General features: G+C 39.9%; 2 long non-coding RNA genes across 23 annotated transcripts in view; one reads left to right on the plus strand and one right to left on the minus strand.

The window, feature by feature from the left end:
* Window positions 1-14096, plus strand: part of LOC140600284 (uncharacterized) — a 32043-nt gene extending 17947 nt beyond the window's left edge. Inside the window, exons 3-6 of one of the 4 annotated variants that reach the window (XR_012003523.1) lie at window positions 2332-2487; window positions 7107-7230; window positions 10788-10982; window positions 13613-14096. This is a non-coding gene — a long non-coding RNA (uncharacterized lncRNA). Of the gene's footprint in view, window positions 1-2331; window positions 2488-7106; window positions 7231-10787; window positions 10983-11333; window positions 11659-13612 lie in introns of those variants that run through there. The other 3 variants (XR_012003524.1, XR_012003521.1, XR_012003522.1) reach the window with 3 other exon arrangements.
* LOC140600288 (uncharacterized) overlaps window positions 1-20815 on the minus strand; it is a 284954-nt gene that overhangs the window by 150460 nt on the left and 113679 nt on the right. For 17 of the 19 annotated variants that reach the window (XR_012003539.1, XR_012003555.1, XR_012003552.1 and 14 more), the window contains 7 exons: window positions 12889-12956; window positions 10919-11075; window positions 10434-10607; window positions 6597-6751; window positions 5741-5838; window positions 4546-4639; window positions 3856-3950 (listed from right to left, as the gene is read on the minus strand). This is a non-coding gene — a long non-coding RNA (uncharacterized lncRNA). The remainder of the gene's footprint in view (window positions 1-3855; window positions 3951-4545; window positions 4640-5740; window positions 5839-6596; window positions 6752-10433; window positions 10608-10918; window positions 11076-12888; window positions 12957-20815) is intronic. The other 2 variants (XR_012003551.1, XR_012003544.1) reach the window with 2 other exon arrangements.

The following is a 20815-nucleotide window of genomic DNA, read 5'->3' on the forward strand; positions in this document are numbered from 1 at the left end:
TGAGATTGAATTTAACATTGGAAGTATATATGGTATCTTGTGTGTATGTATGTTTTTGATTACATATGTGACATTGTGCTTAGAGTTTCCTTTCATCTCTGTGCTTTAGAGATCCATCTACGTTCCTGTGTGTGTGAATCTGTCCATTTGGTTATTTCTAATTGCTACATAAAATTCCACAGTGGGAATCTTTTACATCTTGCATATTTACCTCCTTTATATATAACTTGTGTTCCATTTTACACTACCCCACGTAAATCTAGAGTAAACACCACAGAACATGTCCATTATGGAATTTCACTGTATTGTATTGCTGGATCATAGGCATGTGAATACTCTGTGACAGATACTGCTGGATGTCTGCCCAGGAAATCACAACAGCATCACCATCATCTAGAGTACAAGAAGTCTTATCTCTAACTCTACTAATATTTGCCATTATACAGGTCTAATTTTTTTTTAATTTTTATTTATTTATGATAGTCACACACAGAGAGAGGCAGAGACACAGGCAGAAGGAGAAGCAGGCTCCATGCACCGGGAGCCCGACGTGGGATTTGATCCCGGGTCTCCAGGATCGCGCCCTGAGCCAAAGGCAGGCGCTAAACCGCTGCGCCACCCAGGGATCCCCAGGTCTAATTTTTGTAAATCTCCTGGGCATTAAGAGATATCTCTTTCTTATTTTGGCTTTCAATTATCTAATTATTAATGAATTCGAACATCTTATCCTTTAGTTGCTACCACTCACTTTTATCGTTCTGAAACTTGTGTTCATATTCATTCCATTTTTCACAATTGGGTGACCTCTTTCTTTTGAATCATTAATTTCCATAAGTTCTTTATATAGTCAAAATATTTGTTTCATTTTACAGTATCTTCTGTATCTTTAAACTATGATTTCACTCTGTGGTATGTTTTATTGAGCAGATATATATATATAATTTTGGAGTAACCACATTTAGTTGTTCTACAGAACAGCTTTCAAGAAATACATTATTTTCCTTGTTTAAATGCTGTTTCAGAGGACAGGAAAAAAAGAGAAGTCAAAACAACTCACTCATAGAATTAGAAGAGTCTGAATTTAAACAATCAAATAAGAGCATTACAAAAAATATACTCCACTTGAATTGTAATACATTACAAAATACTAAACACCAATAAATTTAATACTAATAAATTACTAACTTTTCCTAATAGTGGATTAAAAATAAAATGATTAATGGTTTATTAAGAGAATTCAAAGGTAGTTCAATATTATCTATAATTCAATTATACCTCTAGAAGGAGAGCTATTGCAGGATTTTAAATAACAAAAATCAACAGGCAACACATATTCAAAGGAAAAGATTTAAGTGGATTCACTTTAAGGTTTGGAAAAATAAAAGTATTCTGTTATCTATTGTGTAATGTAGTACTGTGGGCCATTAGCAACTGCATAGGCAATAAAAGAACTATAAGGTGTAAGACTAGGAGAAAAGTCAAAACTTCATTATTCTTCCTAGAATATTAAACAAAATAAGGCAAGTTATTAAAACTAAAGAGAAAATCAAACCAGATTGCCCAACAGAAGATAATTTCCTCCAAAACTAATAGTGTTCTTTGACTATATAAAAATGAACTGGAGACAATTTGAGAAAAACTAAGATTCCATTGACAATGGAAAAAAATCCCCACCAAACAACCAAACCTATTAATTATCTGGATATTAAATTGTTAAAAAACACATGAAAACTCTTTGGAAAGAATTTTAAAAATACAAGAACCGATTTAAGTTTAGCCCATCCTCATAGGTGAAATGGTCTAACTTTGTAAAGTTATTAATTCTGGTCAAATTATCCTATAATTTCAAAACAATCCTTATCAAGGTATCAGCTGGATTTTTAAAAAGAAACTTGATAAATATTATAAACTTAAATGTAAAAATGAATATCTTTGAAAAAAAGTCAAAACTGGGGACTTGACGCTTGGATATTAGGACTTTGAAGCCATGGCAATAAAAACAGTTTTATAGTTCTAAAGGGACAAACATAATAACAGAACAGGCTAGGGAGAGAGGTCAGGGTTGGGTGTCCACAGGCTGCCCTGGTCTCTGGGGAGAAAAGCAATTGGCCCCTAGATGCCTGCAAAATTAGAAGCCTGACCCTCAGGCAGCAGCTTTTAAACTATGCACATAGGCCTCTTTCTGGAAAGACTGGGAGATGGGCATTTCTCTGTGTCTTCTGTGCTGAGCCCTGGCAGGGATAGCTGGTTAGGAACTGTTTCTTTATTTGGGTTGCTAAGTTTTAGATATCATTGCCAAAAGAGACAAAGTTTTCTTTTTCTTTTCTGCAGGCTCCAGAGTAGCATCTGACTTTTTATTTGAAGACAATAAGTCAAGTTTCTTGGGAAATGATTTCAGTTTTAAGGCAGCCAGTTCCATACACAGAGAATTATGGACTGTGGAATTGAAAGAGACTCTGGAGATGACCACTCTGGACAGTTACCGAGGTAGGGAAGGAACACTGCTCAGTTTGGAGGTCCTAGATGCAGAGCTGATGTATTTCCTCAGTGTTCTTATCTTCTGAGGTATAGTTAGCTCCTGTACTGCCTTGGAAATCTCCAGCAGCAAACAGTTTATGTATTCCAACTTGCAGGTGGCAATTATATTGTAAAACTCCAGGTACATATAATTTTCCTCTATGTTTAACGGAAGTGTCCTTCCTCCTTGACCTCGCTTAGTCACTGATTCAAAAATTTTCTGTCAGCAACAGTACTTTTACTAACCACTGAATGCCATTGTTTCATATCGCTGATTTCTAGAACAGCAAAAATGAAGCTCTTCCAATATCCTGTAGAACTTAAAATACTGGCATGACTTTGGATTTTGATTCTTTCAACCATGACTTGGTTTTCAGACTTTCTCCATCTTGGTTTTCTTCCCCTGGATTAAGTGTCCCCATTAAAATATGGCACCCAGAACTGAACAAAATATGCCGGATGTGGTCTGAGCTACAGAGTGTAGGAAAACGATTACTGGTTGTAATTTAGACAAAGGGCTTCTACTAATGCAACCTCTGAATTGGACTTTTTAAAGGCATCTGCCTCAGACTGATGGGTCTTATTAAAGTTGTGGTCAGCTAAATCCTCCAGATCTTTTTCACATGAATTTCTGCCAAGCCAAGTTTCTCCATCCTGTACTTATACAATTAATATTTGAACCTTTATACAGGACATTGCATTTATTGCTATTAAATTTCATCTTATTGGAATTTGCTCAGAATTCCAGCCTGTCAGAACATTTTTGAATGTTGATTGTTGTATTTCTGATCCTTTCCAACTTTGTGCCTTTCAGATTTCATAAATTTCCTTTCCATATTGTCATCAAAATCACTGGTAAACAGGCCTAATGAGACTGGGCCAGAGAGGGAATGAGTGGTTGTCCACTGGCAAATCGAGACTGAAATAAATTATTTGGGTTGATTGTTGAATTCAGCTGACCCACTTTTACTCAGCTTAAATTTCATCATGTACGTTAATTTCAGAGGAAATACTACTGGCTATTTTATTTAAATCAAGTTGTTTCTGCAGATGATTGGCCAACTTTATAATATTATTTGGAGAAAAAAGAAGTTCATTCATTCACTAACACCTACTGTGTGCCAGGCAACACTGTATGCTAGAGAAGTGCCATACGCCATTATAAGGAATTTGAATTTTAATTGTGAGGACAAACCATTAGAGAGTTTATGAGGCGCAGTAAAATGATCTGAGTTCAGGTTTAAAAGATCACTTTGATACTAGGTAGAGAATAGATTGTAGAAGGGCAAGAGAGTGAGCAGGGGACCAGTTATGGAGAGTAATTGAAGAAACACCTACTTCTGTGACAGAAGGTCTAGGTTCTACTCTCAGCTCCGCCACTGATGACAAAAGTTTAGGAGAGATGTTCCAGCGAAAAACAGGGTTTCCCTTATCTGTGAAATAAAAGAGCAAGGTGCTTTGTGAAATAACCTCTACAACACTTACCAGCTCTAATATCCCACACAGCCACAGTTGGATCATCACTAGTTGATTTGTTTTCCGTCAACCCCAGAATGTTTCAGGCTCTACCACAATGCCACGTTCCCTTGGTTTCTGAGATCCATAATCCTCCCTTACTTCAAATCGAGACTTTCTCTGTTGCATGTGATGCTTCAAAAGTTGTGAGGGTTGGATCTTTGGAACAACATCTGCTAATTCTGTATGTGGGCCGGTAATGCGGAACTTACTTCACGCAGATATGTTCTTTTTCACGAATCCCTCACTTGGATGACAATCTTCATTTTACATCATTTAGCTGTTTTCTCTCTGAATACCTTCCTCCTTATTTGGCAGGCCATAGCAAACTAAGAGCTGAATAGTTCTGCCTTTTTGTTATTGACTGTATATTTGGACGTTGTTATATCTGTATGTCATTGTAGATGAATTTGCCGCTGCCACAGCTATCATTGGAGTTACACAGGGCACACACCCAGTGGATGTATTTCTGCAAAAATTAGCTAAAGAGACCTTCTTGCTGCATAGGCCTACCGTAGACCAGGAGTAGTCTCTCCATCTTCAGGAAGAAGTTCATCTTCTGCTGGGTTGTATCATCATCACCCGCATCAGCAGCAACATATTGTTCCTGAAATACATTAAATGTGTAGTATATGCCTGGTACTGAGCTAAAAGATTTATGTGCATTATCTCATTTTATAGGGCAATTTATTCAGACATCCACTCATTCATTTGATTACTATTTATGGTACACCTCGGATGTACCAGATACTGAGCAAGCACGGAGACGTGGGGGTAATCCAAGCAGTTGATTTCCTGCTTCGTATTGTGTGCAGCTAGAGGGAAAAGATAAGCCCTAAACAGGTGATCATAATGAAGTAGATATTATTTTTTGAAAAAAATGCAAGGTCTATAGGTGCTCCTAAGAGATGGACCCACTAGATAACTCCACCTTTTGCTATTTTCTGAATACACCACACACTCTTCTGCTTGAAGATTATTGATTTCCTGCTCCCATTATCTAAGGCTCTCTTCTAGAAATCCATATGGCTTACTCCCACATTTTAGTCATTCAAGTTACAACATATTATATTGGTGGAGCCTTTTCCTGCCACCTTACTTAATGATGCATCTTCTCTCCTCATGATTTTCTATTCTTTTAGCCATCTGATTTTTCCTCAGGATTCACCAACACCTGAAGGAATATGTATGTCTCCCTCCAACCTACACCTCTAAAAAGTAACTTGCATGAGACCAGAGACTTTGTTTTATTCACTGCCACTTCCAGAGTACAAGGACAATAACTGGCATGTACTAGGTTCTTGCTTGATAAATATCAGCTAAATGGTTGATTGACTGAATGAATAAATGACTGGGTGAATGCTATATGAGAGCCTAGGCAAAAGCTTCAAATTCACCAGGCTGTGCCATAGATCAGGGCCTTGTGTTTTGCCCAACATGAGTAAAAGAGAGACAAGCATCTCTGGCTTAGAAAATGGCCATTTCACATTTGTGTTGGAGGATGGTTGTAAGTCTAAAATCCTGCACAGAGAGAAGAAATAATCTTGAGCAATTTTGTAAAAGAGACAACAGGATTTGTTACAGACAGGTGTTGAGCTGATGAATGAATGTGCACATTTACTAGCAAATGAGTGCATGTCTTGGTTTGTTCCTTTATGTAAGATTATTTGCAATATTTCCATTTCCCAGTGTCCTGTGAACCTCTTACCCTTTCCTGGCCGAGTCAGTTCCTCTTCTCGTTTTTCCTAGCCCTCTTTCTACATATATCTGGCCCAGATTCTGTCCTCCCATGTGAACAGCAGAGGACTATAAAAAGAAGGCAAGATCCAAAGTCAAATAGCAACAAGGGTCACAGAAACACACAAAAAAATCAGCTGAATGAGAAGCAGTATGTGGCCTTTGGGAAGCAGCACTGGGGAAGAGAGGAAGGAGCCAAGGGCAGTCTCTTTTCCTAGGCACAAGCTGGCTAGGAAACAAACCAACTTGATAGGGGAGGTATTATCTCTAGAGGTGGAAAGTGAAGAAGCAGAAGGGATGCAATTGATGAGAAAAATCGGGTCCTCACATGGAAAGGCACACCTGGCTTCAGGAAGTCAGGAGACACAGAGATCAAGAGGGTCATAGTAAAGTCTGCAGGGATACCAATAGATCATTAAGGGTGTCCCAGCAACCAGGAGGAAGAGAAGGCAAAAGACCGGAGTTGTGAGGGGAGGGTGAGGGGAGGTGGTTTGGGGAATTGAGAGCATCCCAGAAGAAAGAGCAGAGCCTGGATGAGATCACTCCTCCATTGGAGCAGACCCTGTTTTTTCCCCTTCGCATAACAAGAATCTCAGCATCTCACTCCCTTTCTTCACAGGAGGCAAGGTGAGGTGCCTCGGCAGCAGCAATATTCTTAGGCATCACCAAACAACTGATGAAAAAAATACTCAAACTCGTTTGTGGGTCTCACGAAATAAAAAATATGGTCTTTTTTTTCTTTTCTTTTTTTTTTTTTAAATCTCCCTGGATTTCAGCTATTCCAGTATTTATATGCGGACAGGGCCTCAACTTGCAGCTTCACTCACCTAAGATGAAGGAAAGGAATAGTGGGAAATTATACTGAAGGCCTGTTTTTAAATGTAAATGTACAAATGGGTCTCTCTGGAGAGTCAGCAGAGTTAAGATGTCTTGGCAGGTAAATATCAACATGAGGCCTTCTAAGTCCATTCCTTGTTTCTTCCTTTAAGAAATAAGAGATAATGTTCAGTGAATCACCAGATGGAGAATTTGTTCAGGCAAAATGGCTTTGCAAGTTCCCTTGTAAATCGCCTCTGGCTTCTAAAAAACAGTAGCAAATGTGCCGAAGACTGAATTAGCTAGAACAGAAGTTTCACTTTTTCACTACGAGAATTATCTGGGCCTGAGCAAAAACCTGGACTCCCAGAGTTGGAAGGGATGTGAAAAGACTGTCAACCAGGCCTCTGGTTTTAGTCAGAAAGGCTTAAAAAGTTAATGAAACAGTGTGAGGTCCCCTTCAGACGGGAGAAATCCATTCCCTTTATAACCTTGAATCTATACGAATTTGCTACCCACAGGATGTGGATACTGAGGGAGCGACATTGACCTCTACATGATACATTTTGCAAAGCCCTTGCAGAGGTTTCCAAATGGCTTGATGTCTTTGGAAGAAGACAGCCATTTTAAAGTTGACAGCAAGAGGTGAGACTCTTCTAGAAAGCCTGAGGTTGGAACTTTGTCATGCTTTTCACATCTTTCAAAACTTCCAGAAGATAAGATTTGGTCGAAGCTGAATTGAGCAAAAAACACTGTCTACACTGAAAGATCCAGACCACCATATAGCTGCAAGGCCTGCATCTTGAGCATATTCAGCATTCTGAAGTGTTTTCAGGAAACAAATGCTCATTTAGAGTATTGTCTTAGAGGTACCCCCCCCAATCCCTCCCAGGACTCCATAGGGCTTTCCTCTCACAAGACTCCACAAATGGGGGTTCTGCTGAGGAAAACACTTCCACCTTCAGTCCTCCTGAAGTAGAAAGAGGAATTGATTAAGTCATGGGACGGGGTGGGAAAAATAGCAGTTGGCTATTTTTAAGCTGCACCTTTCAACAGCTTGGGTTAAAATCAAGGCATTGAGTTAAAACCATAGAGCCACCTACCCAAAATTTACTGGGCTTTACATACATGTATTTCTTTTCTTGAAACTAAAGCTTGCACTTGGAGGAGGGGGAAAGCCGAGGGGATTAAGGACTGTGTGCAATTTAAATTCTTTTGCATTTAGTGACTTTTTCTGGTTAGGGAAGGATTCAGGTATTTGGATAATTTCATAAACCATTGACTCTTTAAAGAGGAATATGAAGAAACATATGCCAATTGAGTTAGAAGCTGGGCATAACTGTGAGATAGATATTAGTCCCTTTTACCAAAATGTGGTTTATGAGGCTTTTAATAGAGATTAAATTGGTGGAAACCAGGTTTTACCTTATTATGGATTTGATAGTTTCTACATTTATCTCCCCAACGTAATACTGAACTGTTGGACCCAACGCAGAGTCTTTAACTCTGCATAGATCACTTAGTTCCATTTTACAAATAAGACATGACAAATTTCTGTATACAAATCAAGACAATTCAATGGTGATTAGCTATTTCCTTCTATACAAACCCCTCCTGCTATCTCTGTTTCTTTTAATGGCCCTAAGAACCCTGGTGTGTAACTTGGGGGGTCACTTTGAGGTCTATACTCATGTCCCATCCTGGGATGTTCTTCACTTGCCAAAACTCTACCCATTCAGTGAATATTACTGAGTTATTGTCACTGCTAAAAACTCCTTATAGACGGTGATATATATACTATGAAGAAAAACAAAGCAGACTAAGGGGAAACGAATACCAGGTTTGGAGGGATGCAAATTTTAGAACCGCAGTCAGGAAGACCTGTCTGTCTGAGGGGGTGAAAAGAATGACCATTTTAAAAAGCAAAGTGGGAGAAGCTGGTGGCTTTCATGAATAGCAAGGGGCTTGGTGGCTAGAGGGAGGTGAGGGGAATTGTGGAGAGGCAGGCAGGGGCCACACATGTGGGGCTGGATTTTATTTCAAGTGTGAGAGCAGTGGATGGTTGTGACAATGACAGTGATGAGAGTGACAAAGTGCCACTCCTCATGGAGCTTCCGCTCCAGCGGGAAAAGAAAGAAGATGAATGAGTACACCAGATGTGAGCTGGTTCCTGCTTTAAAAGATTGCACCGCATTGACATTTACAAAGTCATGAATTCCTGGGGCTCCAAACTGCTGAGTTTTTACCCCAGTCAGCAGAGGGACATTATCCACCTTGAACTTTCATCTACTTGAGGGTAATATGTCAGCTTTTCATTGCTCTGCAGCATGGATTTAACGCTCAGGATGGTATACATATTTTCCAATCTACCTTTGTGTAGAAAATAAGATTTGATGTCTTCAGGGCCCTCATTAAGTCATTATACAAAACTGATTCAGAGAAGACTCCCTTTTCCCAAAAGAAATGTTTCATGTATGTTTGCTTTCCGATACTGGTTCTTAAGATGGATGAAATTATGACTTAAGCTATCAAATGGGAAATCTTGATGATATCCTGTCTAAAAGGTTAGAGGAATGTGTGTGTGCGTGTGTGCACATTGTCTGCCATCATCTATGTGAATTCAACATAAATGAATTAATGAAGGAGGATATGAGAAGAAATGAGCTGAGGCTGCTGTTTCTGAACTTCATTGTCTTTTGTTCTCTCTCTCTCTCTCTCTCTTTCTCTCTTGGTTCACTTAATGTAACTAAGTGAATATACTCCTGGATGAAGTAGCCCCCTCCTTCCTCTGTCTCACGTGTTATGAATCCCCCAGTGGTGACCACGGAAGCCAGTGGCCTCTAGTTCCCCCACCGGATCTCTCAGACCGCTTACAGAAGAAAGGATGGCTCTAGCCTAGTGGTTAATTTCTAGTATCATTCTGGAACCGTCCATATTCTTTGACCCTGTTTCCCTCTATCCAGATAAAGAGGTGAAAATCAGTGTCTGGCGAAATAAAAACAGATCTACGTTCCCATTACTCTCCAAACCACAGAGAAGGAACTGGGTCAGACCACTTGGCCTGAAGCTGCTACTTCTGTATAATAGCTTCAAAGGACTACCCTGGGCACCCATGGTTCCCCACAGGCCTTGTAGCAGCGATGATGTTTACAGGCAGAAGAGGGTAGGACCCTGATACAGAGACAGGAGGATGGAGCCTGGGGGCAGTGGGGGGCAGTGTCAGAGGAATGACAGGTGGAGACAATCCTGCAAAGGAACCAAGCCTTCTCCCTATGGCTTTGTATCCCCATGTAGAGGTCCAACACTTTTTTCCCATTCAGTTAAACTCCTATTCAGCTAGGAGGAACCAAAGAACCAAAAGGCTTCTTTAAACAAAGGAACCCAGCAGGGTGGAGCCCGGACAGGTTGTGATAAAGGCCATCGTTCAAAAGAGAAGTGATGAGTAACAGAAATGCTAGCACCCTGCTTCAGTTTGAAACACTTATGTGGCTTTTTAAAATTTTTTTTTTTGGGGGGAGGGTGTGTTGTGAGGGGAAGTTGAATGAAGACGAGGAGGAAGGCAAGTACCCACTTTATCCAAAGCCCGGGGGATTCGAGGTCCCAAGCGATGCCAATTTTGTTCAGTTTGTCTGAATGAGGGCTAAATAATAAAATCACATTATACAATGCAGAAGTCAAGCCAGAGCAATGAATACAGAACAAAGGTACTTTGGAATATGCCATCCTAATATTCCTGTCTGCACAGTTTCATGTTCTTAAATGTGTTTTATGTTTAATGAAAGAAACAATGACTTTCAGTGGAGGGAAAAAATAGATCTTTAAAGATAATCAAGGCCTTAACTACCTACCTTAGGTAGCTGAGAAAAAGCTACTGTACTCTTTATTTTTTAACACTCCAGATATGTAATTTAATGCAGGTCTAATGACAGTCTCAAACATGGGGCTTTAATCGAAATTGTTCAAGCTCAGTACTGTGACAGGAACTCACAAGCCCCCAACAGTGCTGTCCATTTTCTCAGGTTCTGTAAGAAAAAAGGAAAGAAGAAAAAAACCTCTTGAACTTATGTTGCTATTGATGTGTAATATACAATAAAAAAACAGTTAAATTTCAATTACCCACAGGTAATTATAATTTTATTGTTTGACTGTACTACAGGGATTTTTGTAATTCCCAAGACTAATAATTTTCTATAATTTTACAGGTTGTCAAATAAACTATTAAAGATTATCTTTGAAAAGGCGTCTGCAATTGTAAGGACATATCATACTGTTCATGTACTGTATTAGTAATTAGAGATCCCTGGATAGTGAAATATCTGTGCTGGGAGCTCACCACCGGGTAGCACATTTCCTCACGGCCGCCTCTAATCTCCCACGAAAGCTTTCAAACTTCTCAGGTATTCTCTTCACTGCTGTAGGACGCGTGTTCAAATTTTATTAATACTCCCCCCAGCAATTCCAAACGGTTTGTCAAGATAAATCTCTGCCGCCTGGTGGGAAGAAGTTAGAATCAGAAGGATGGGCCCCACCTATTGTTAAAGGAAAAATCTCAGGGCCAAATGCAAATTGAGAGGCGATGGATTGGAATGCTGGCAGGATTTGGGGGGTGTGTGTGTGTGTGTGCGTGTAGAATAGAAAGGTCTGGGGGCAAAGATAGTTGTATAGTTATTTCTACCAATAACTATTAGAATCGATGATATGAAATTAGCCCCCATAGCAAGGTTCTTTCTGAAATTCTCTTTTGCAAGGCAATTTCCTTCTGTCATTTCCATGTATATATGGTGGAGTGGAGACCGTGGAGCCTAAGGAGATAAAGCCTGGGCTTTTTGACTTGGCATCAAGACTCCCCTCTATGAAACAGCCGCCAATGACAGATGAGGGAGCTGCTGAGATGACTTCTTCAGAGAGCCTTTCATTCTCCTCCAAATGCACCAAGCTTGTCTGGCTTTCCTGCTTTTACGCAGCCTGCCTTTCTCCCCTTTCCTGTCAACTCCAACTCGCTCTTTAAGACCAGAGGAAATGTACATCCCTACTGAAGATGTTATTAACTCTTCTATTTCTATTAAGTAGTTTCTCTTCTGGGTTCTCAGAGGATTTTTTTTTTTTCATTTTTATCATGGGGGCGAGAGGCACCATGTCACCCCAAAAAGAAACCTGGAACTAAATAAACAGCCAGAGAATGCCTTCAGGTGTCTGAGGGATACGGGGAAAGACCTGGGAACCACCTTCAGGTCCAAACCAGAGATAAAGCCTGTGCTCCAGGTGCTGGGGGAAGTTGGATACCAGAGCAATGGTAGTGACTTAACCGCAAGGACAAGAAATTGAGAGGTGCAAGGAAAGGCAGACAAGGAGAGAAAAATAAATGCTGCCTGGTTTCACTGGGTTATTTGGACATACTGTCTGAGAAGGTTTGAAAAGTTCCATGGGGTCTGTAGGCTTGTGCCAGACATCATCACACCAGGCCCTACGGGGGGGCCTACCAGTCTAAGCATTGCATTGTCCTGCAACTCTATGCTTCAAGCATCTCCAGGACTGGCCCATGAATTCCTAGTGGGCGGATACTGTTGCATTCACTTCTGTGCCCCAGGACCTCACCTAGGAGGTAGTCACATGTTTGCTGTCTGGAGTTTTACGTGCACTGATGATCTGGGATCGTTCCCTGGCCCTGACAGTCTGTCTCTATAACCAACAAAGATTGAGGCTCAGATTTCTATACTATGTTATACTCCCATTTCCTTTTCAAAGTCTGGAGGGAGAGTAGAAATCATTGTTTACTAGCACCCTAAAACCTCTCCCACGTGGATACTTCTTCCTTGAATTCCAAAATAGGAGAGTAAAACTGTGCAACCAGAAACAAGTGCAAATGCAACAAAGGGCAGCAACCAGTTAGTTCTTTTTCACCACCGGCTAAATGGTTGGTTGGAGATTTTGCGTGAGGACCCCATTTGGTGAGAGTAAGAATTTACTGGTGTGACACAGTGTCCTGTGAGTGTGAGTGAAGAGATGTGGAGGGAGAAAGTAGTCATGGGAGACAAAAAGGAACCAGAAAGAAGGTCTTAGGAAATCCAAAGACATTATTTTGTCATCTTTACATTTTGTCCAGAATTTTCCTTGGTAAGAAAAATTGATCGTAGTTTGGTTTGTAGGTCAAAAAAACCAAGGTCAGATTAAGAAGTAAGGCGATAATTATATCAACCTTATAAGATAATAAAGCTTTAAGGAATGTAAAGATGATCATTAAAAAAATTCTCCAAGGCCACACTGGACAACCGCATAGTAAGGACCCAGAATGAAATCACTTGCCTTTTCATCCCGTGCTTTTACTGTACTTTTCTGTTTCCAATCTTGGTGCCGGTGCTTAAAAAGATACCCTGCAACACACAGAAGACACACTTCACAATCAAATGATTATGTTAAGATGCAAATGAAGTAAGTACAGAATAGTGACAATATTAGTGTTTAAACAAAGACGATTTTTCTTTAGCAGTGCACAATCTCCGCGCAGATTTCATTCTCGTATAACGTCTTCTCCTTATTGGCCACAGCAAAGCTAGTATTTGTCCTGGTGGTGTAAGCATTCTGGGAGCTTCACGTTCAAAATGTAGAATTACAAAATAAATAGACCTTATTGCAGCATGTCGTACTTCTCGATAAGTCATTTGGTAACAGCTTTGTGCCCTGGGCTGAAGCAATGTCAAGGTCAATTATTTCATTCAAGGCCCCTAATTAAGACTACTTTTTTGAGGTCAGGATAATGCATTACTTTACTTTAACAGAGAGGAGATCAAAGCTCTACCTTAAATTTTCCTGATGCAAAGCAGTGCTGCTTTAACCTAGGTTATAGTAACAAGGGGAGAAACGATTTACTTATTTGGAGCCCCCCACCCCCATCCCTCGAACCCAAAAATGGTGTGGTGATCAATAGAGATAGAGGATAGGGTTACAGACAGGCTCAACTTCTGCTCTCCTTCCATGTCCTTAATCATTTTCTTTTGTCTGTTTGTTTCTTTTGTTTGTCTGTTTTCAGCTCCAGAAGGACCTTGATTTTTATGGAAGAAGCTTGCATGAGCAAAACCAGTTTGTCCAGAAATGTATAGATAACACCTTCATTTACTTCTGATATCCTGGGTTCCCATAGCCCCTGTGCTGATGTTGCTGCTCCTATTGGAGCAGAGACTGTGTGGGAGATGGGGAATCCCAGATGTACTTCGTGGGGCTCAAACAAATTCACCTTCTACAGTGTTTAAAAAAGCAAGATATTTCCCATAAAATCTCCATCTCTGGAGTCTCAAGGAGAGAAACAAAAGCTCTCCCAGTATTCAGCCCATATTCTTAAATGGTAACACCTGGCTAGAGCTGAGGAATGGCTGCCTCTTTGGGGCAGGATGTGCATTCAAGTTTGTCACCATCCAATTGCTTGTTGTTGCAAGGGTTACAAGCTGGGTGACATTGAAACCTGGCTAACACAATTTGTTTGGTCAGTATAACCCCTAAATTATTATTAGTATGTATTTTTTTAGAAAGTTGTAATGCTTATGGGCAGCTTTGAAACTCTGCAGTTCCACAGGTCAACCTTCCCATTGCTCTAGACCTGGCCAGATTCATGTACTTCTACGGCCGGCCTTGCAGGGTAGCAGCCCTCCTCCTTGTCCTACCCCATGTCCCCTCAGCCTGCTGGAACTCCCCTGAGGCCCACAAAGGCGGTTTCCAGCAGACACACAGCTGTCTACCTCAAAAGCCTGTGTCTCTCTCTCCCTTTCACTGCCTGAGGGCTTCCCCCTCAACTCTATGCTCATTCTGCAGGCACAAAGAGGTAGTGCCGGGCATAGGTGCCCATGCTATAGCCCTCCTTCTGCGGGGGGGGGGGGGGTAGGGGGTGGTGGTGGTGGCAGTGGAAGCACACCTCAGTCACCCTAATACCAGGTGGAATGCTTTTGGATGCGTTTCACATGGTTTCTCAGAGGGTCCCCCGTGCAAGGGAGCCCCACTGCCCACAGCAGGAATCCACTCATGAACTCATCCTTTGTGGCTTTTCTCCCTTAGAGAGAGCTGAGACCACTCTTCTTAACTTGAGCTTCCTGGGATTGCCTCCCAAATCCACTGTGTGCCCCAAGCTTTGAGCTCGGGTTGCTACCCTGGGAAACTACCCTCAGACATTATTTAAATGTATTCTACTGTTGAGGGCTTCTTTACAGCTACACACTGTGAGAATGGCTATTGGGGTTGGGAGGGTTCTGGGATCCATGTCACGGAAGGAAAGCTTGTAGGAATTGTGCAGAGAAGACTTAAAATAAGCCTGATAACTATAGTCACATTTAGGGGGAAAATGTTCTCTGAAAAGAGAGATAAAATGGACAGGTTAGCTCTAGAGGGCGAGATTAAGACCAGGAAATTTGACCCAGGCAGATGGTAGGTTTAATATAAGGACACATTTTTAATCTTTAGAGCACACTAAAATGGAATGGACTGCTTTGTACAGAGGTTCACATTTCCTTTCAGAGATTTAAAGTAACGAAATTCCTTTACTTTACAAAGACCCTTATAATCCATGTTGCCCACACGCATTTATTTAATATCACAAACATGGGACATACAAGGGAATCTTGCAGTTTATCGGACTGAGTGGCTTGTCGGATGTTTCTTTTAAGGTGCAAGAAAGGGAAAAGAAAGAGATAAAGCTGGCATTTGGTGATGGGAGAAGTAGTCCCCCTCCCATTATAGGGATATAATTTAGCACCCCTATAAAACCTAGGAATGCCTCAAATCAAAATGCATTTTTCTGTTCACACTGAGAATCTCTTAAGTGCACAGGAACACATGAGATCAGGTGAATTATCTATTATCGGAAAGATATTTACGATGCCTAAGGTGGAAGGGCACGATTCCTATCTGCTCCTCACAGGAACTCAAACACGATAGTAAGCCAGCAGGGAGGAAATAGCTGAAATATTTGGAGGAACAGACCCTCCCTGCCAGAGGTTACAGTGAATTCAAGTGTTTTCCACTTCTGCCCTTCTTCAAAGCTACAAAGCAATGAGGTAGTCAAATTAATGAAGTATTGTAATAGAAATGGAAAGATTAGAGTGTGCCGAAGAGTGGAATACAGTTTTGTTCTTAAGAGGCACGATAGATAGGAGAGAAGCACTTTGATGTAAGAGGCTGGCTGGAGGGGCTATTCAGCTTCAGTGTCACAAAAAAAAAAAAAAAAAAAAAAAAAAAAAAAAAAAAAAAAAAGAAAAGAAAAGAAAAGAAAAGAAAAAGAAAAAAGAAATGAAAAGAAAGAAAGAAAAATCAGAATGGGCTAGCATGATTTTGTTATCATTACAGATAGATAACGCGTGAGAAAATAGACATTAGCAGGTTGTAATTCAATGGAGGATTTCAGATAAATGTAAGCTATAAGAGCAGGGCTCTATCCAGCGTACACTTTATCAGAACCTCCTGTGGGTTGAATTACAGCTCCCATAATGGCCAGTGGTCTTCCCATTTATATTTATGGATTCCAGTCCTCCCAACAAAAGTAAAAAATAAATAAATAAATAAATAAATAAATAAATAAATAAATAAATAAATAGAAATTTGCTACCAGAGCCCACACAAAGACCTGAGTGAGGGAATCCCCAAAGTGACAGTGTTCAACTTTCAGCGAAGTGGCAACTCCAATTTGCTCACAAGCCAGCATCACACGGTGGAACTTTCACATGTTCATGAGAAGCTTAGTCCTAATTTTGAACATCAAGGTCTTTAAACCCGAGAATGAGAGTGTTGGTTCTTTGAGCACAGATTCAATGAACTGTTAAGGCCACTCACATCATTCCTCAGCCTTAGGGGTTCCTTATGATGACACAAGCACTAGGACAATTAGGAGACCTAGTGTCATCTTACCTACCTCCTTGGCCTGCCCTGGCGACACCTCCAGCACAGGGTACTGGCTTCCGTCCCGCATCCCTGTCCTCCTGTGGGTGGGCCACAACAGGTGACTTTTTCAATGACACGCTAGTTCCTGCTCTCCTGCTTGTGCAAGTTGATTTCGCTGGGATTTTCTTTTGATGATACTAATTCCGCCAAAGATAATTAGGGAACAAGGAAGTCTGCTTTTACATTCGTGCCTTGGGATGTACAGATTTAGCATCGGAAGGAAAATGAACTTCACTGACTAGAAAGGCTAGAGGAAACTCTCTTTTCAAAGAGAAATGAATGCTTCTTAGGTTTTGAAATCATCTGAAAGAATTAAACCTTTTTATTCTGACCCTTCTGGTGATACGAACATGCCATCATTTGTTCAGCGTTCATTTTCTGCTCCGACACAGCCAGCCAATGCAATGGGTTGGTAATTGTAAGAAGGAACTTATTTTTCAATCAACAAACTCTTCAAGCTGCTGCTGGTGGTGTTAATGGGTGTCACTGTGTTATTAATGTTGGAATATTTCACATTTAACATATTTCCTGAAGAAAAAGATGAAAAAATAATAATTCCACAGCCCGGTCTGTTTTTTGGATGATGCCTTGCATGGAACTTTCTGATTAGAGCCAAATGTGTCTGGTTGTCGAAGACATTCCATGTGGTAAGACTGACAGTTTGTTTTAAAGATTTCAGGATAAGACAAGTGGCAGTAAAATGTCACAAAAATACAATATTTTAGTGGGGGAAAAGATCGCAACCTGTCCGAACATCATCCCTGTCTCTTATCAATATACCTACCAGATTGAAAATTCCTTAACAACAGTTACTGTGCCTATTCTGTATAAGTGCTGTTACCCCACAACTGCATGAAGAATGTAGCAGGTCATTAATACACATTTTTAGGATTTAAAATCTTTTAAAAAAATTACCAATAAGAGATGGAAAATACCCTCCCTTAGCTGCTAGAGATATTGCTGTTAAGTATTTTAATGTAGCTAGGAGTTTACAGTAACACTTAACCTTCAACGGGGAATGTGACTTGTAGCATAGGAAAGAATTCATACAGTACTGGAAGGCAGTTGCTCAATGTGGGATGGTTACAGAATTGGGATAACATAAACAAATTCTGCCCAACAGACCAGATATGATGATGTTTGACAAACTTATTGATATTGCAACTCGTCTAAATTCACACAGCTAATACCAATGAGTTCCAGTGAGTATGTGGGTCTGAGAGAGGAGATGAAATTAATATGTAGACTGAGAGACTTCAGAGCAAAGTCAATTATCTTTTCGGTGACTAGGGTACTTTGCATACACAAATTAAATATTATAAGTAACCGAGAATTAATTTTATACTGGAATCAACTCTGAATATTGTACTCTCGTACACCTGTTATATTAGTGGGATATTTTTCATAACAAAAAATAATGAAATTGACTATTTCTCTAATTTTAAAGTTTATAAAGAATCCAGTTATATGGCAAGAAGAAAAAAAGCAAAAATGTGAAGGAAAGGAAAAAGCAAGTAATTGCAATGTTAAAAAATGAAGGCTATATCCTTGCATGTGAGAGAAAAGCACTTTTTCAAAAGAAATTAGTTATTGTTTTCTTTCATGTAATATTTGCTACCTAAAACAGTATCATTTTACCTATAAACAAGTTTAAAGCATAACAATGAAAGAAATATTTATAAACTCATTACCTGAAATACCAGAACATTAACAATTCCATTATTTTGACATTCTTCATCTTATCTCTGTCTTCCCACTATCCTGAATTTTATATTCATTCTTCCTTTGCTTTAAAGAAATAGTCTTAACCCCATGCGTATATCCCTAAATACTACATTATTATTTCTTGTTTTTAAGCCTTATAAAAATGATATAGTGTTGAATATAATCTTTTATGACTTGATTTTATCAGTAAATAGGTTTTCTAAGATTTATCCCCTTGTGGGGTATAGCTGTTGTGTATTCATTTTTATTGCTGTATCATGCTCCACTATGTGTATATATTACGAATGGTCCATGTGTTGTATTAGTCTGCTGCCATAACAAAATAATGCACATTGGGTGGCTTAAACAAAAGAAATTTGTTTTCTCACTGCCCTGAAGGCTGGAAGTCCAAGATCATGGTGCTAGCAGGGTAGGTTTCTAGTGAGACCTTCCCTTCTAGCTTGCAGACAACTGTCTTCTCGCCGTCTCCTCACATGGCCTTTCTTGTGTGTGTGTATGTGTGTGCACTCCAGGGATCTCTTCCATTTCTTATAGAGACACCAGTCTATGAGATTAGGGCCCCACCCTTATAACTTCATTTAACTTGAAGAACTTCCCTAAAGGCCCTGTCTCCAAATGTAGTCATACTGAAGCTTAACACTTCAACATACGGATTTGGGAAGGTGGGCACAATTCAATCTATAGTGTGTATCATCCTGTTGAAGGACACTAGGTTTTTGCTCTTATAAGCGATGCTTCTCTGAACATTCTTAGACATGTCTCCTGGAGCTCATGAGTAAGAGTTTCTCTAAAGCATATAAATAGAAGTGGGATTGCTGGCCCATAAGGCACGCAAATGTTCAAATTCACAAACTGGCACCAAATCATTTCCCAACATGGTTGTATCAAGTTTTATTCCCATCAGAAGTGTCTATGCAACCCCAAAGGTCCACACTCTTACCACCAGTGGTTATTACCAAACATCTTAATTTTTACTAACCTAGTGAGCATAAATGTTACTTTATTGAAGTTTTTAACGTTATTTCCTTAATTACAAAAGATTTGGGGTTTTTTCATTTCTTTGCAATTTGGATCCTATTTTCTATAAAATTTCTATTTCATCCTATTCTTCATTTTTTGTAAGCTTCCATTCTTAAAAAAAATCTATTGGTAGACATTTTGTATGGATTTTAGATGCAAGATCTTTGCTGATTGTATGTGTTGCTGTATTTCCTAAGCCCTTTATCTCAACCCCACTATTAAAATAATAAAAAAAAAAGGCTTGGGTTTAGGCTTTACTAAATCCTTCACTATTTTGTGTCCTAAACTGTTTTAAGATGAAGCATATAAATTTATTTGTTTAATAAATTCTTTTGACCCATTTTATTAACACCTTCTCCATGCAAAGGCACTGAATGCAACACTCTGTAAATTGGTTATGGTCCTTGCTCTCAAGATGCTGAAAGTCTAGCTCAGAAAAGCAACTGAGTAGATGTATGATACTAAAGCATATTATCTGGGTTATAATAAAAGGGCCCGGAGATCCCAAAAATCCTTTAAAATAATTTGAAGCTAAAATTGATTGAATTCTTACGATATACAAAGGTAATCTCACTTATACCTTTGAAGACCCTATGAGATTGTTGCTCTACTGCTGTATTTTAAAAGTGGTAAAACCACTGGTTTAAGCACTCTGCATTGCTCTTCTGTTTTTCATGAATACTCCTCCTTCCCAGGACCCGGAGTGTATCCTCCTACCTACTGTTTGGGTCGAAACGTAAATGTCACTCATTGTGGAGGCCTTTCCTAATTATCTTGTCTAAAACTCTAGGTCCTGGGGCACCTGGGTGGCTCAGCAGTTGAGCGTCTGCCTTTGGCTCAGGTTGTGATCCCAGGGTCCTGGGTTCAAGTCCCGCATCGGGCTCCCTTCAGGGAGTCTGCTCCTCCCTCTGCCTATGTCTCTGCCTCTCTCTCTGTGTCTCTCATGAATAAATAAATAAAATATTAAAATACTAATAGTATCTTAATAAAACCCAAAACTCTAAGTCCTCTCCCTCTGTTCTTTACTTTGGTTTTTCTTTTCTCATAGCGCTCACCAGTACCCCAACTTATGCTATATCACTGTTTCCTTACCCACTGGGCAAGATCTTGGATGGTTTTTAATCTTTGCAAAACCCCCAGTACCTAGACTGTGCCTGCTATACAATGTGTGGTCAACAAATAGTTGTCAAGTACATGAAATACAGGAATGAATGATGGATGAATGATTGAATGAATCAACAATGGGCTGAGGGTACCATCAGAGGTTTCGCAGGTTGTGACATGAACCCATATTTCCACAAACAGTCCACAGAAACATAAAGTAGAGGAATGGGAGGGAGAAAATAGAACAAATTATAACAAGACAGGAGAAGAACTGTGAAGTTACACAAGAGCAGCAGGGAGGCCCGTAGTTCAGAGCTTCAATTCTGGTATCAGATTATCAAAGTTCAAAACCCAGCATTGAAGCCTCTTTACTGAGTAATTTCGGGCAAGTCACAGAGGTTTTATGCCTTCTTCTATCTGTAAAATGGGGATGCTATTATCACTTGACTCATTGGACTGTTGG

The sequence above is a fragment of the Canis lupus genome, chromosome 11 (genome assembly GCF_048164855.1).
Source record: "Canis lupus baileyi chromosome 11, mCanLup2.hap1, whole genome shotgun sequence".
Taxonomy (NCBI): domain Eukaryota; kingdom Metazoa; phylum Chordata; class Mammalia; order Carnivora; family Canidae; genus Canis; species Canis lupus.